Here is a 16,062-nt window from a genome sequence, read left to right as displayed (position 1 = left end):
ATCTACCTGTTAAAATCTAAACCTAATCCTGACAAACCTTTGTAACGTAATGGTATCTTAATGGTGCCAGGATGGCTTGCCAGGGCCGGAATAAGGTCTGTGGGGGCCATTGGGCAACAAACTTGTGGGGGCCCCTATCAGTGATCCAAATATAAAAATATATATATACACACACACACAGTGTGCCCCCCACAATCAATACACACAATGTGCCCCCCCAACCCCACAATCAGCAGCACCACACTTAACAAAAAAAAACATTAACCCTCCAGGCCAAGGCAATAACACAGGAGCAGTGAGTCCCGAGTCAGCAGCTGCAGCTCCTGTCTATTCAACTCCGCGGGCTTCCGACGCTGCTGTTGAGGGGGTGGGCTGGCGTGGGGCTGCATAGTGTGACCTCTGATGTCACGCCTGCATTGCTGTACAGCCCAACTGCACAGTCTGCCCGAAGGCTGGAGCAGCGCCGTGCTCTGAGCCCAAGTGCTCAGTGAGCACTGCCCAGCTGCAATTACGGAAGGCTGCAGCGGAGACAGCTAAATGCTGTACTCCGCCGGTCTTAGTAGCAGTGGCAGGGGACAGGGTGTGAGGGCCCCCGGGACGATCGCCCCTGTCGCCATGCCTATAATCCGACCCTGTGGCTTGCTAATGTCATTTTTTTCTTACAGTGCCTCACAGTGTTCCAGCCCATAGTCCCACACCCTCTCCCTCCACTCTCCTGTGTGAAATGGCGCCCAATTACGAGGGAGGGACAAAACACGTGAGATCTGACTACAGAGAATTAACATTTTACATTGTTTTGTTAATCGACCCTGGCAGGAAGACTTGAGCCTGGATTCGGAAACACTTCAGGGAAACCAACTTCCCCAATGCTTATATACAGTGCATCCGGAAAGTATTCACAACGCTTCACTTTTTCCACATTTTATTATGTTACAGCCTTATTCTAAAATGGAATAAATTAATTTTTCTCCTCTAAATTCTAAACACAATACCCCATAATGACAACATGTAAAAAGTTTTTTGAGATTTTTGCAAATTTAATAAAAATAAAAAATACTAAGAAATCACATGTACATAAGTATTCCCGGCCTTTGCCATGAAGCTCAAAATTGAGCTCAGGTGCATCCTGTTTCCACTGATCGTCCTTGAGATGTTCCTACAGCTTAATTAGAGTCCACATGTGGCAAATTCAGTTGATTGGACATGATTTTGAAAGGCATACACCTGTCTGTATAAGGTCCCATACTTGACAGTGCATGTCAGAGCACAAACCAAGCATGAAGTCCAAGGAATTGTCTGTAGATGTCCGAGACACGATTGGCTCAAGGCACAAATCTGGGGAAGGGTACAGAAAAATATCTGCTGCTTTGAAGGTCCCAATGAGCACAGTGGCCTCCATCATCCGTAAATGGAAGAAGTTCAGAACCACCAGGACTCTTCCTAGAGTTGGCCGGCCATCTAAACTGAGCTATTGGGGGAGAAGGGAACTAGTCAGGGAGGTGACCAAGAACCCGATGGTCACTCTGTCAGAACTACAGCATTCCTTTGTGGAGAGAGGAGAACCTTCCAGAAGGACAACCATCTCTGCAGCAATCCATCAATCAGGTCTGTATGTTAGAGTGGCCAGATGGAAGCCACTCCTTAGTAAAAAGCACATGGCAGCCCACCTGGAGTTTGCCAAAATGCACCTGAAGGACTCTCTGGTCTGATGAGACAAAGATTGAACTCTTTGGCATGAATGCCAGGTGTTATGTTTGGAGCAAACCAGGCACCGCTCATCACCAGGCCAATACCATCCCTACAGTGAAGCATGGTGGTGGCAGCATCATGCTGTGGGGATGTTTTTCAGTGGCAGGAACTGGGAGACTAGTCAGGATAGAGGGAAAAGATGAATGCAGCAATGTACAGAGACATCCTGGATGAAAACCTGCTCCAGCGCGCTCTTGACCTCAGACTGGGGTGACGGTTCATCTTTCAATAGGACAATGATCCTAAGCACACAGCCAAGATATCAAAGGAGTGGCTTCAGGACAACTCTGTGAATGTCCTTGAGTGGCCCAGCCAGAGCCCAGACTTGAATCCAATTGAACATCTCTGGAGAGATATGAAAATGGCTGTGCACCGACGCTTCCCATCCAACCTGATGGAGCTTATTCTGACTCAATAACCAGGCTGTAAGTGTAAGGTCCCTGAGATAATTCCTCTGTGTTTATCTGTATTGAACCAGTACTTACACCAAGAGACTTTGTCAGACAGTCTCAACTCAACTAGTAACACACGTATGAAGAATCCAGATGAGGGTTTATTTCAAGCTGATATTCTTGTAATTATGCATAACATAGTAGTTGAACAGATGATAGTTTACCAGAGCTCAACAGGTGCAACTGCAAGCTAAAATGGTAGACACACACTGAGCTACAGACAGGAAGATATGAGGGCTGATGACATCAGAACCTAGCTACAGAGAATCAGGAAGGACAAAATTAACAAGATGCAAAGCCTTGCAATAATAACATGACAGAAACTAACAGCATATGAAACACACACATATATATATATATATATATATATATATATATATATATATATATAGTGGGACATGACAGAGCTTGAGAGGTGCTGGAAAGAGGAATGGTTGAAACTGCCCAAAGATAGGTGTGCCAAGCTTGTGGCATCATACTCAAAAAGACTTGAGGCTGTAATTGCTGCCAAAGGTGCATCAACAAAGTATTGAGCAAAGGTTGTGAATACGTATATGTGATTTCTTTTTTTTTTTTTTTATTCAATTTGCAAAAATCTCCAAAAAAACTTTTTACATGTTGTCATTATGATGTATTTTGTGTAGAATTTTGAGGACAAACATGAATTTATTCTATTTTGGAATAAGGCTGTAACATAACAAAATGTGGAAAAAGTGATGAGCTGTGAATACTTTCCGGATGCACTGTACATGTCATATTGTTTCTTTTGTGTGAACATACACTCCTGTGTATTCAGATGGCCTATTTTTCTCTACTGGATTAAAAAAAACAAAAAATAACAGAGGCACCCAATATATACAGTTTAAAGTTAAATCCAATTACATTGGAACAAATACAAAAGTCTCAAAAAAGTGCTTATGTGCCAAAAGTAACATTTGAAATAGCTTATCTCTTTAGAACTGAAGATTTCTTTCTAGGTATAAATAATGTTCTCCAAAGACATCAATTTATTAAAAAATAAAATAATAGCAATAATGTAGTATTGTATATCAAATAAAAATAAGTCCAATGTATCATAAAATATAGAAGTACCTGTGTACCACAGCAAGAAGAATTTATATCTGAATATCTTTCCAAAATGTAGTGTATTTCTACAGTATCCGAATATCATTTAACATTATCCAGTGGATATAAAATAAAAAAGTATAAGAATATTTAACACACCATCTTAGTGCTAACCACAGGGGATGGGTTCATTTGTGTTCTACTTGCGCATATTGTTCTGGATCTGTCTTTCACATTAACCTTTATTGTGTTCTTGAGGTCAAACTGAGATTTTATTACAAATAAATTCCAAATAATAATTCATAAGTAGTGGCGATCTGGCATCTTCCTTTATAACTGTCAGGGATGCGAGTACTTTCAATAATGGCAATTGTTGAAATATTATCACTGCAAACTTTATATTGACCAGCAGATGATAGCAGAGGACTTCTGTTGATTCATTCCTCCACTGTGAAACAGGGAAAACATTCTAATACTGTATTTTACATTATAAAAGTGAAAGAACTGGCATTAATCAATGAAATGCATTTTTATTTGACAACATTTTTCTTTACTGTCTTGTAGCATAGTAATTATGTTGAACTGGAGAGTTAAAGCGACACACTAATTTCAAGAATATGCGTTTACACAGACCTGATGAGAACACACAGCAGATATTATGGCCATTATATCCACATTAAATGAAAATTATTTTAATTTATTTAGAATGTAATAATGTAATAGGTGGCTTGAAAATATTTAGAAGCTGTAAAAATAAAATATTTCTTCTGTGTTTTAAATCTTTTGTTGCTGTAATCCATCAAGGTTTATTTTTAACAGTATAATAAATAAGCCTGGGTATATATAGAATAAATAAATAGATAAGTGCTAAGCCAAACAAGAAGATGCATTAGGTACAACTAGGTTTGGGCATAAAGTCTAGCACTGTATACAATAATTTTTTTCTGCATCGTAACTAAGTATTGGCAAGAGAAATGAATCCTCAGTGTGACTGCTAAAACCAGTAAGGGACATTCCAGCTTTTCCATGATTTCATGGATGCATTTAAGACTATGGCCCGTATTCAATATGGGGCAATAAGTCCGAGCTCGGATTTTTTGCCCTCATCGCAGTTTTCTGGGATAAAGTATCAGGAGCGTGCCTGCTTTATCCCTGTATTCAATTAGGATCCGGCGAAAACGGGACCCGGCAGAAAGGTAAGTATCGAAAAGTCCATGAAATTTTCGGGAAATCTTCCTGTCACCCCCCTAAAGATGTCCTGACATGGGGGATCATTATGGGTACGCCCGATTTGGGCTGCTGAAGGTAGTCGGAGTTTTTAATAGCAGCGGCAGGTGCATAAATGTGGCTTTAGAAGAAGGGGTAAAGAATAGCACAGGGTTTTTTTTGGAAAAAATAACTTGTCCTATCAAATTTGGGGTTCATGAAAATGGGTGGAAGCATATTTTTAAGTTTTTTTTTAAAGTTTTTTAAGTCCCTAAAATCAATTTTAAAAATTCTTCAAAAATGCACCTGCCGCTACCACCTGCATTCTAGAAATCACCTGCCGCATGCTTGGGAACTCCCCGTGAACAAATTTTGCTAGTTTAAAACTTTGTTCCCCAATATTTTTTTTCACCCAAAATTAAAGTACATTTTTTGGGTGTCCTGATAATTTATTTTTTATTTGTTTTACACAGATTACTTTTAGGGGACCCTCCCAGGGCTGCAGGCTAATTTTTTTTAAGCCTGCACCCCTAAACCCCAATTCTGCACTTTTTTTCGCCATGTATTACATGGTGAAACTTATACCCATTTTTTAACAAAGACTTTTCGCACCGGGGAAAAGTCTTTGTTATTGAATACGGGGATGATTGAAATAGGCGAAAATGATGTCAAGGCGATAAATTATCTCTGATAACGGGTTTTCGCAGCCTAATTGAATATGGACCTATGGGGCCTATTCATCAACCGATAAATGGCCCGGTACCCATGTCAAATGCTAGTTTCCGCATTTTTGTTACCAAGCCATTCATCATTAGGGGTCCGGTATTCAGCAAACTCCGATAACTGAAAGTTTTCGGAGTTTGCTGCCGAGAACAAGCGCCATCTTCAGACGTCGCTTGTTCTCGGATCCCCGCTCCTTCCTATGGGAAGGAGTTCCGGGGATGCGAAGAGGGATCCGAGCGGATCCCAAGGTCATGCATGCGTTGCAGGGACGATGGGGAGCAGGTAAGTAATGCAGCTACAGAAGTAGCTGCAATACTTTCCACGGGGACAACTGCTTTTCGGAGCAGTTGTCCCCTCACCGGAGCAATGATGAAATGCTCCAGTGTCAGGCTTCCCCCGCTGCGAATTGGATACTAAAGTATCCCTCGCAGCGAGTTGTAGACATCGTCATCGGAGGCCATACAGCCTTCGATGATGAATAGGTCCCTATAAGAACATATAGAAGGTTACAGTATAGACACCAAATTATTATTATGCTAGAGGCTTGAAAGGATCTTTGATTTGTGTGCACTAAAAGATAGATAGACAGACAGACAGACAGACAGACAGACAGACAGATAGATAGATAGATAGATAGATAGATAGATAGATAGATAGATAGACAGATTATTTTTTTCTGTAATCTCCAACATATTTAATTTCTACTATTGACACTGTTCCACCTTTATAATCCACTCTACAGGTTTTAAATTCCTGTATTCTATTTTCTAGATGTCTCCATCCTCTGAGCTGCAGTGTATGACAGCAATGATAGAAGGGACTGATGCAGCATTTGACAGTGAAAGTGGAGAAAATCCTCTCCTTTGTCACCAGAGTGCTCATGCAGTATGGAGCAGGAGAGATAAGACATAGAGGATTTCCAGATGTAGCATATTCTACAATAGTCTTTGGCCAGAACCATCAGTTCGTATGTGAAGGCCTGTCACTGCTCCAAATGTCTATTTCATATCGCTAGGGATGCAGTAGGGGAGATGTGCCACCTGTTTTGCATACAACATGCAATAAATGAATATGTATGAATGAAGAAGTTAAAAAACTTTTACCTGTGATAGCCTTGATGCACTTTTAGGGCTCTATTCATCATGTTAATTATCAGGGTCCGAACTTACCCCGATAATTAACATTTGAATTCACAGCAAGCGCCGGAGCAATTCATCATTGCTACGGCGCGGAGACAGCTGATCCGAAAATCATCTGTCTCCACGGAACATTTCACTGCCTTATGGAGTAGTAAAACTAGTGTGCAGGAGCGCCGAGAGGGGTGGGGAGCGGGTACAAATTACCCAGGCCAGGGCTTGCAGGAGGGGCCCGGTGGGGGCCTGGGCCGGTACCACTCCCCGCTCCTCTTTAATCACAGCAGCCCAGCACACGCTGCTGTGTGCTAGGCTGCACTGGGAGACTGTTCGCAGCTGCTATGAAGCAGCCACAGCAGTCTCCTATGCCTATGGGGGGGAGCGATCAAGCTGATCACCCCCCCCCACTGGTTATGCGTCGGGCTGAGGGGGCTCAGAGCGCCCCCTTCGCCAGCGCACAGCACCGCTTCGCGGCACTGCTAAATTTTTGGTCACTCCTCCCGTGATTAGGCCACGCCCCCTTTACCTGGGCCCACCGCTGCTCTCGGCAGGTCTGCGCATGCACACAAACGCCCCAGGGTCCGAAGTAAGACAGGGCCGGAGGGATCCTAAAGTTAATCTCCGAAAATATTGTCTTTTCGGAGCTTCAAGAATTTGTGTCTCCATACTAGTGTAAGGGGACAGCGGGCCAATACGGAAGAGAATGGTAAGCAGGAGATATCTGTGATAGCAATATTGCCACATCAGGCTAACAATCTCCCTGTTACCACCTAGAAACGCCATGCACAATTGTCTCTCGCTGCATCCAAATTTGTTCTCTGGCTCTTGGTGGTAACTATTGGGGCTCATGCGCAGTGTGACACAGATGCATGTGCAGACTGAAAGGGATCGGTATGTAATCCCGGCAGTCGGATACCTGCTGTTAATATACCGACAGCGGCATCCTGATGCTCAGGATCCCTCTGTTCCTGCATCCTAACACTAACCCTCCCCCCCACCCTAACCCTCCCCGTTAGTGCCTAAACCTAACCCTTCCCCCTTGGTGCCTAAACCTAACACTCCCCATTATTGCCTAACCGTTACCTAACCTTCCACTCCCCGCTGCTAAGACCTAACCAGCCCCGCTAAACTTACGATCGGTATCCCAGCTGTCAGGATTCTGGCAGCGGCATCTCTACTACTGTTGATATTGCGGCGCCGGTCTCCTGGCCGGGTAGTGGCATTACGACGCTGGGATTTCATCAGCCGGGATGCCGGCTGTAGGTATAATAACTGCATCCCAACTGAAAACATTTGAGCTTATTCAGACCCGCTCGCTAGATGTGATCGCTCGCTCCGAGCGTATGGAAATTCAGCTAAGTGACGTCAAGGCAGCCGCTCGCAGGGCAAGTCATAAGCACTCCCACTTTGTTTTGGCGAGCGATCACTTTTTGTTTGTAGATGCCCACCCGCCTGTCTAAAGACGCCCACTTGCATACGTTATCTCCAGGCAGTGTATGAAACCATTGGTAAATCGAGCACCATCGGTTGCGATCGCAGCGCTTGAGGTTGACTATACCCTGCCGCAAGCACTGCAAGCACTTCAGTGTATATTTCTAGCAAGTGACGTGTCCTATGACGCTATCTCTTAATTATGCACGCCTCTGAAACGGCGTTTAAAAACTTAGGCACGCCTGCATCGGCAACTCCACTCCCCCGTTACTACTGCCTTGCCCCTGTTACTACCCGCAAATGGCCTCTCCTGTCACTCATTCCTCTGGGCTGTCTTTGCAGGGTGGGCGAGCGTATCCCGATCGATAGTACTAGTTTGCGCACGCGCACTGTGAACTATACGCATGCGCACATTTGCAAACATCGCCAGCAACGAGCGATCGCTTGCTAGCGAGCAGGTCTGAATCAGGTCCATTGTCCACTTGCATGCAAATCGACAATGCGTGCTCCTCTGAATCAGGCCCTGTCTGCCAGTTAGCCTGAACACCGGACTACAAGAAATCTTTAAAAACTGGTGTCACTTACTGTAGGATATCATCACAAAATGTAATTTAAAATTTTGGGCAGAATTATTCTTCAGATGTACTGTAAGTGTGTTTGGTATTTTGTGTTAGTTTTGTTCTTCTTCCTTTATTTCAAGTCTATTCCTGAATGAGTATGTTAGCCTTACGACAAGCCACCTTTACTCACTCAGTGAATGACATGCTTCTATACCTAATAGGTAAGGGATCTCATAATGTTGTGTCTGAGTAATTTGTCATTTTTATTAACATGTTCCTAATTTACAATAATTAAGTTTATTGGAACTGCAATAGAATTTACCCACTTGACTTTGCATTGCACATAGTTGTATGCAGGCGCGTTTTGAGAGAGCAGGGGGCCCATGTGCAGCCTCCGTATGGGTCCCTGCTTCTCCAGCAGGCCGTAGACTTTAGCTTTTACTAATGATATGGGTGCAAGGTGTTCAGTACGGGCACCCCTGGACCAAGCGGCCTGTGTGCACCGCACACCCTGCACCCATTATAGATACACCAATGGTTGTATGCAGTGGCGGCTCCAGAGGTGGGGCTGCAGCACAGTCCAAAATTAAAAAAGGGGAGCCACACCAACTGCCACCCCAAGAGCTGCCAAGCATCGCCAGCTGGGCAGTGGTGAGGCTCCCTTATTTGATTTTTGGACTGCACTGCAGCCCCATCTCTGGAGCCACCACTGGTTGTATGCAGTCTGAGAATCAACATATTTGTACTTAAGCACTTACACTTTGGAAACATATACTACATGACTGAAAGTATGTGGTTGGTGAACATCTGATTCCAAAAGTATTTGTATTAATATTTGATTGTTCCCTCCTTTGCTGCTATAAGAGCCTCCACTCTTCTTGAAGGCTTCCATTAGATTTTGGAAGGTGGCATCTTTGAGCCAGTGTTACGATCAACAAGTAACCACTGTGTAAGACCCCTGGGGGTAAATTTACTAAAGTGAGAGTTTTTAGAAGTGATTTTTAAAAGTGATGTTGCCTATAGCAACCACTCAGATTCTAGCTATTATCTCTAGATAGTGCTAGGTAAATGTTAAGTAGATTGGTTGCTATGGGCAACATCACTTTTAAAACTCACTTCTAAAAACTCTCACTTTAGTAAATTTACCCCCTAGAGTCAAGCTGTTGATGTCTTCTGCCAATAACAGACACCCGCTGTCCCTTAGAGCTGAATACACTCACTGGTGCTTAAGTGGCCACTTGGTCTTAAACTTGGGACAGTAGGGGCTTACACGGCAATCTTGGTGATCACAAGATGTTAGGCAGCTGGTAATGGTTCAGGTGGTATGATGCGACTTGGTGAGCTGAGATGCGGCTTTGGTGGCAAGTTGCAACCTAGAGGGTCAAGATGCAGCCTTGAGTGCCGAGGTGCAGCCTTGAGGGCTGACGTGCAGTTTTATTGATAGGATGAGGCCTTGAGGGCTGAGATGTGGCCTTGAGGGCTGAGGTGCTGCACTGCGGCTGGGGTACAGCCTTGAGGGCCACAGTGTAGCTTTGTTAACATGATGTGGCCTTGAGAGCTGTATAGCTTTGGTAACAAGATGCGGCCTTGAGGACCAAAGTGCGGCACTGGAGCCAAGGTGTGGCCTTGGCGGCTGAGGTGCAGCTTTGGTGACATGATGCAGCCTTGTGGGCTGAGGTGCAGCCGTGGTGCCAAGGTGTGGCCTTGAGAGTTGTGGTGCAGTCTAGAGTGCCAAGATGTCACCTAGGTGGTGAAGGAAGCTAGGTCTCAGACAGGCACTGCAGATGGTGGGTGCATGAGTGGCTAGTGTAGATGGCAGTAGGTCAGAGATGGAAGTCGCTACCCTAAGGTGAATGCTGCAGGTGCGGCAAGGCCGTAGACTGAGACTAGATACAAAATGGCAGCGGCAGCCAGGGAAACAGAAAAGGCAGTCTAAGACATGAACAGGATACTGGCAGACAAAGACACAGACTGACAGGAACCAGTATTTACATACAAGGTGTAAAATAACAACATCGATGTGGCGCTGGTCCAGACAGACTGATAAAAGATCCTCCACCAATGAGCTGCAGGTGCTCAGATTAATTGACAGCTGACAGCTGGGACACTGCACATCTATCTTGCAGACCCAGCAGCACCTGCGGCCGTCTGTCGTCTTGGTCTCCCAGCAACCTCGGATGCCATCCTTGTTAGGCATCCATGTTGCCTAGTGACTGGGGAGGCTGTGAGACCCTGCTGCCAGACTATATGGCGTGACGGTAACAAGTTTCGACAGCGGCTTGTCACAGCCAGGTCCAGGCAAATGTAGTGTACCAGGAGAAATGGACCTCGTGCTAGGATACGCTCTAATCCTATAGATTGTAAGCTTGCGAGCAGAGCCCTCTTACCCTAATGTATGTCATGTATGTATGTCTTTTACAACCCAGTATAATGTTAATCTTGAGTAAAGCGCAACGGAATTTGCTGCGCTATATAAGAAACTGTTAATAAATAAAATAAATAAATATAGATGTATTATGCTATGTTAGTTATCATGCACTCCTGAATCAAGACCACTATCTCAATTTCAAGTAATTAGCAAATCCCACCATGTTAAACAAACGGGGCCTGACTTATTGAGCATCGGTTTTGATAAATTATTGATTTTTTTTTCTGTTCAATAAAATTGCCAATTTAAATCCCATCAACAAGGACTGTTTTGCAAAACCAATGCTCAATAAAGCAAGTCATCTGTCTTTCTTGATTACTTATGGTATTCTTGTTAACCTACCCCTTCCTCCCGCATTACACCTCTTCATCCATTATGATTCCCTCACAGGGGGAGGGGCATGTGCAGACTCCGTGCAGGCTCTCCAGTCTCGCTGGTGCGTTTGTTGTGTAGGGCCATTTTCCCAGTGATTTCTCTAGTGCACAATGGCAGATCTCTGGAAATATGGCGTCTGTGCCATGTTCCCGGTGATATCTGTGGCACTGATGGAGAGGTAAGTTTTGTGATGGGTGTATAGTGTGGGCCCTACCATACGCCCATGTCTCACTACTGTACTCCTCATGAAGTATAACTTCTGATGAACTTATTTTATATGTTCATTATTACTCCAAAAAAATACTGGTAGGTTAATTGGCTCCCCACAAAAAAAAAATGCCCATAGTGTGTATGTGTGGGAGCATGTGGTAGGGAATATAGATTGTAAGCTCCACTGGGGCAGGGACAGATGTGAATGGTAAAATATTCTCTGTACAGCGCTGCGGAATATGTGTGCGCTATATAAATAACTGGTAATAAATAATAAATAAATATGTGCATGCTATAACATTGGGGGAAAAAATAACACAAAATAAAAATAATATCTTTGACGAGATAAATTTTGGATACAACATTTATGTTCGTGAAGAAGACTAATGGATAGCTGATATTTTTGCCTGAAACTAGTTTGCATAATTTATTTTAGTGGTGCAACAGTATGAGCGGTTGCTTGCCACAGTGTGACAGATATGTCAAGAGAAACCATTTAGGTCTCTAAATATTGCTTGCATAAGTGTTTTATTAAAAAGATTATGCTCACATTTTAGTGACAACTCCTGTCTCATTTTATTCTGACTATATAATTAAAAGTTATGTTTTAAATTCATAATCATTTTGAATACATTTATATTTATTACAGAATGTTTGTGGGATAGTCCCCGAAAATAGCCATTTTCGTGGAGTGTCCCTCCATTTCCATCCACAAAAGTAGCCCCCATAATGCGTAGATTGGCCCCGTCCGCTAACGCCTTTACAGTTGCCTAACGGCAGTAAAAACATAGGCCGGGATGGGCTCCTATCTTTACTTTGCAAATTTAATCGACAGTATTATATCCGTACTACATTTAAAATACGGTATATAATAAATTGGTCCCTAAGTGTGCCCCAAAAATAATTATTTATTTTTGCATATTTGCATCCCTCCTGAGTATTACTTTATACTGGAGAATACATGGTACAATTTATTGAATCTGCTCCATTCACTTTCAAAACTGTATATAAATAGAAATAGATGTGAGTAATCTATTTTTATATAAATTTAATATAAAGTGGCAGGAAAAGGTTTTTTCCCCTTTCCTGATTTCTTCTATTTTTTTATTTTTTTTACACTTAATATAAGACAAAGACACACTGAGTAAACACAAAATGATCATTTCAGTTATTAAAGAAGAAAGTTATCCAATACTTACTGTATATATCATCCATGTGAAAAATTCCCACCTAAACTAAGTAACTGGTTGTGCCAATGTTAGCAGCAACATCTACAACCAAAAGCTTCCGATAATTGGAGATGAGACTTTCACATCACTCTAGAGGAATGCTGTCCTACTCTTCTTTTTTAGAATTGCTTTAATTCAAAGTTCACATTGGAGAATTTTAGAGCATGAACTGCCCATTTACAGTCCTGTCATAGCATCTCAATTGGATTCAAGTCGTGATGTTGACTAGGCCACTCCTAAACCTTAATATTGTTTCTTTTGGCCATTGATGTAAACTTGTGCTTGTGCTTCAGATTGTTGTCTTACTACATTACCCAATTGCACTTGAGCTTCAAACGATGGACTGATGACCTGATATTCTCCCTCAGAATCTTCTGGTACAGAGCTGAATTTATGCTTCCATCAAATATGGCAAGTTGCCCAAGTCCTGAAGCAGCAAAGCATCTGAACACCATAACACTACCACCACGTTTGACTGTTGGTATGATGTTCTTATATTGGAATGCTGTGTTAGCTTTTCACCAGATGTAACGGGACCCATTTCTTCAAAAAAGTTTAACTTTTGACTCATCAGTCCACAGAACAATAGCCCAAAATGCTTGTGGGTTTTTGTGCAAGTGTGAGACAAGCCTTTTATTTCCTCCAGGTTAGCGGTGGTTATCGCTTTGCACTTCTCCCAAGGATAACTTTTTTGCTCAATCTCTTTCTTATGATGGAATCATGAATGCTAACTGAGGCGAGCGAAGTCTGCAGTTCCTTAGATGTTCGTCTAAGTCCTTTTGTGACTTCCTGAGTGAGATGTCGATGCGCTCTTGGAGTAATTTTTGTAGGCTGGCCACAGCTGGAAAAATTTATCACAGTTCCATGTTTTCTCACTGTGGAAATAGTAGCTCTCACTGTGGTGCACAGAAGTCCCAGCTTTAGAAATGTATTTATAACCCTTTTCCAGACTGATAAATTTCAATAAATTTCTTTCATGTCTTCTGGAATTTCTTTTGATTGTGGCATACTGTGCTGCTTGCTGAGATCTTTTAGCCAACTTCACAATCTTGGAAAAGTTATATATAGTGATGTTTCAATTCAACAGTGCTCGCAGTACTCAAGCCTGACTGTATCTAATTTAATTGAAACCAATTATCAATTCAAATTGATTTATTGGTTGAAAGACACAGGGCCAGATGATATTGGATAACTTTTTTCCTTCAATAAATGAAATGATCATTTAAAAACTGTATTTTGTGTTTACTCACTAAGTGTGAAAAATGCAAAAATAGAAGAAATCAGTAAAGAGGCAATAACTTGTTCACGCTATTGTGGTGTGGAAGCAGCAGTACTTTCTGTCACTAGCTGCAGGTATTGGTAGGACAGCACCTGATTACATAAGTCCCATGTTCTACATTCCATAACTGCAATATCCTCATATGTAATTGGATAACAATCCCTGTCCTATTTAGGGTTGACTGCACCTATGGATGTTCATCTTATGCTGGGCATACACTGTACAAATATCTGTCAGATATCTGTCCAATCTGGCTGGTTGAAATGAAAATCTGGTAATGTATGGGAGCAAATGACAATTGTCCATTTGCTCACAAACACTGGAAAATAGACAAAAATGGTTGTTTAGACAAATTGGTTAAAACACACGAATTTAACCAATTTGAACAATTGTTTTTTGTCCATTTTCCAGTGTTTAAAACCACATGATCGATTATCATTTGCTCCCATACATTACCAGGTTATCATTCCAACCAGCCAGATTGGACAGATATCTGACATAAAATTGTATAGTGGATGCCCAGCATTATGAAGCTTAGATCTTGAAAATCCATGAGCCATGGGGTAAGGATATTTACTTGTGGACATAAGACAAAAGAAATGTCTTTACTACTACAGCTTTCAAATATTTAAAAAATAATGTAACACCCTCCCTCCAACATAAATAAATAAACAGTGCTATAATATAATATGCCAGGTTGGGCTGGTCACACTATAACTGGGGGGCCCGCGTTGTGCAGACCTCCATAGGGAATAGCTAGAGGAACACCCTGGAAGCAATTAACTGCTTTGGCGCACTAAAAATTTTATAGAACTGCAAGTGCCAGCATGCCATGTAAGCCAGAGACAGCTGGCACCTATCTCTAAATACAAGCAACTCATGAGTAGAGCTCACATGGGCTATGCATGAAGTCTATTGTATAATTGTTACAACTTAATTTATTCATAGCACTCAAGGGTTGTACATGTCTTTAGTTATGATATCTGGCATATAACTAATTGTTAAAAAGTAAAGGTAATGCTTCCATAGTATTTTGCATCATAACATATGTAGTACTCAAAATGTATGTTTGGCTGTGACTTTTTTTGGAGGGGGGATGTAAGTGTAGGCTGAGTACAGTGGAGTTCTGATCATGCAAATCCAGCTCAGAGCTGGTCCATTCTAAGCAAATGCCTAGAGTATCTGGAATGCCTTGGGAGCATCGTATGGCTCTGCAGCTGCCGGCTGTGACATAGTGATGGCGCAGCGACTACAGGCTCCCCGACACTACCGCAATCGGAGCTCAGCTCAGCAGTGCAGCGGTCAGGTCAGAATGAGCTTCTACACATGAGCTACACTGCCTTCTAAATTCTCCCAACTCTCAAAGTAGAATGTCATTGGCCAAAATCTATGTATGGAAGGGGGAGTAAAGCTAGGTATACACTATAAGATCGACCATTTACTTCCAAACGCCGGAAAATGGTCAAAAACTGTCGCTTGATCAAACAGATTTAACCAAATTGTCTAAATTAACATTTTTTTCTGTAAACCAGTTTTTGGGAACAAACGGACGATTGTCATTTGCTCCCATACATTACCAGATTTTTATTCCAACCAGCCAGATTGGAAAGATAATCTTATAGTGTATACTTAGCTTTAGTGTAAAGACTGGCAGAGCAGGGAAGCGAGGTGGAGTAGGAGCAATTTTGGAAAAAGTCTTTCTGCAGCCCTGCAGATGGATTGAAGTAGACAGAGATATGTAAGAGGAAGGCCAGACAGGGAGAGGTTCCAGTAGTAGAAGGTAATAATTATTTTTAATTACAGTAGTTAATTATTTATCATCAACATATTATGCATTGCTGTCCATAAACTTTTATTAATAAAGGTGCATACAATACACACGTAACGATTTTGTAACCAACGATTTTCTGTCAGATTATCTGTCAGATTATCCCTTGAAAAAGTGAACAATTTTTTTTTGAAGTGTAATGACCGATTTTTACAATGATGAACGAAAACTGTTCCTTCCCTTAATGAAAATTGTCATGTTGGACAGTCTGAAATGGACGATGAACTACAAACTACAAACGGGAGCGTGCTTGAACGATTATTGTTCATCGTTATAACTCAAAAACTGAACGATTTTTTGAACGATAACGACGTCATTAACAACAAATCGTTTAAAAAATCGTTACGTGTGTATGCACCTTAAGTTCTTGTCCCAGTGCACTTATGCTACATTT

The sequence above is a fragment of the Taudactylus pleione genome, unplaced genomic scaffold (genome assembly GCF_031769625.1).
Source record: "Taudactylus pleione unplaced genomic scaffold, aTauple2 ptg000396l, whole genome shotgun sequence".
In the NCBI taxonomy this organism is placed as follows: domain Eukaryota; kingdom Metazoa; phylum Chordata; class Amphibia; order Anura; family Myobatrachidae; genus Taudactylus; species Taudactylus pleione.
Note: the sequence above shows the minus strand (reverse complement) of the source record.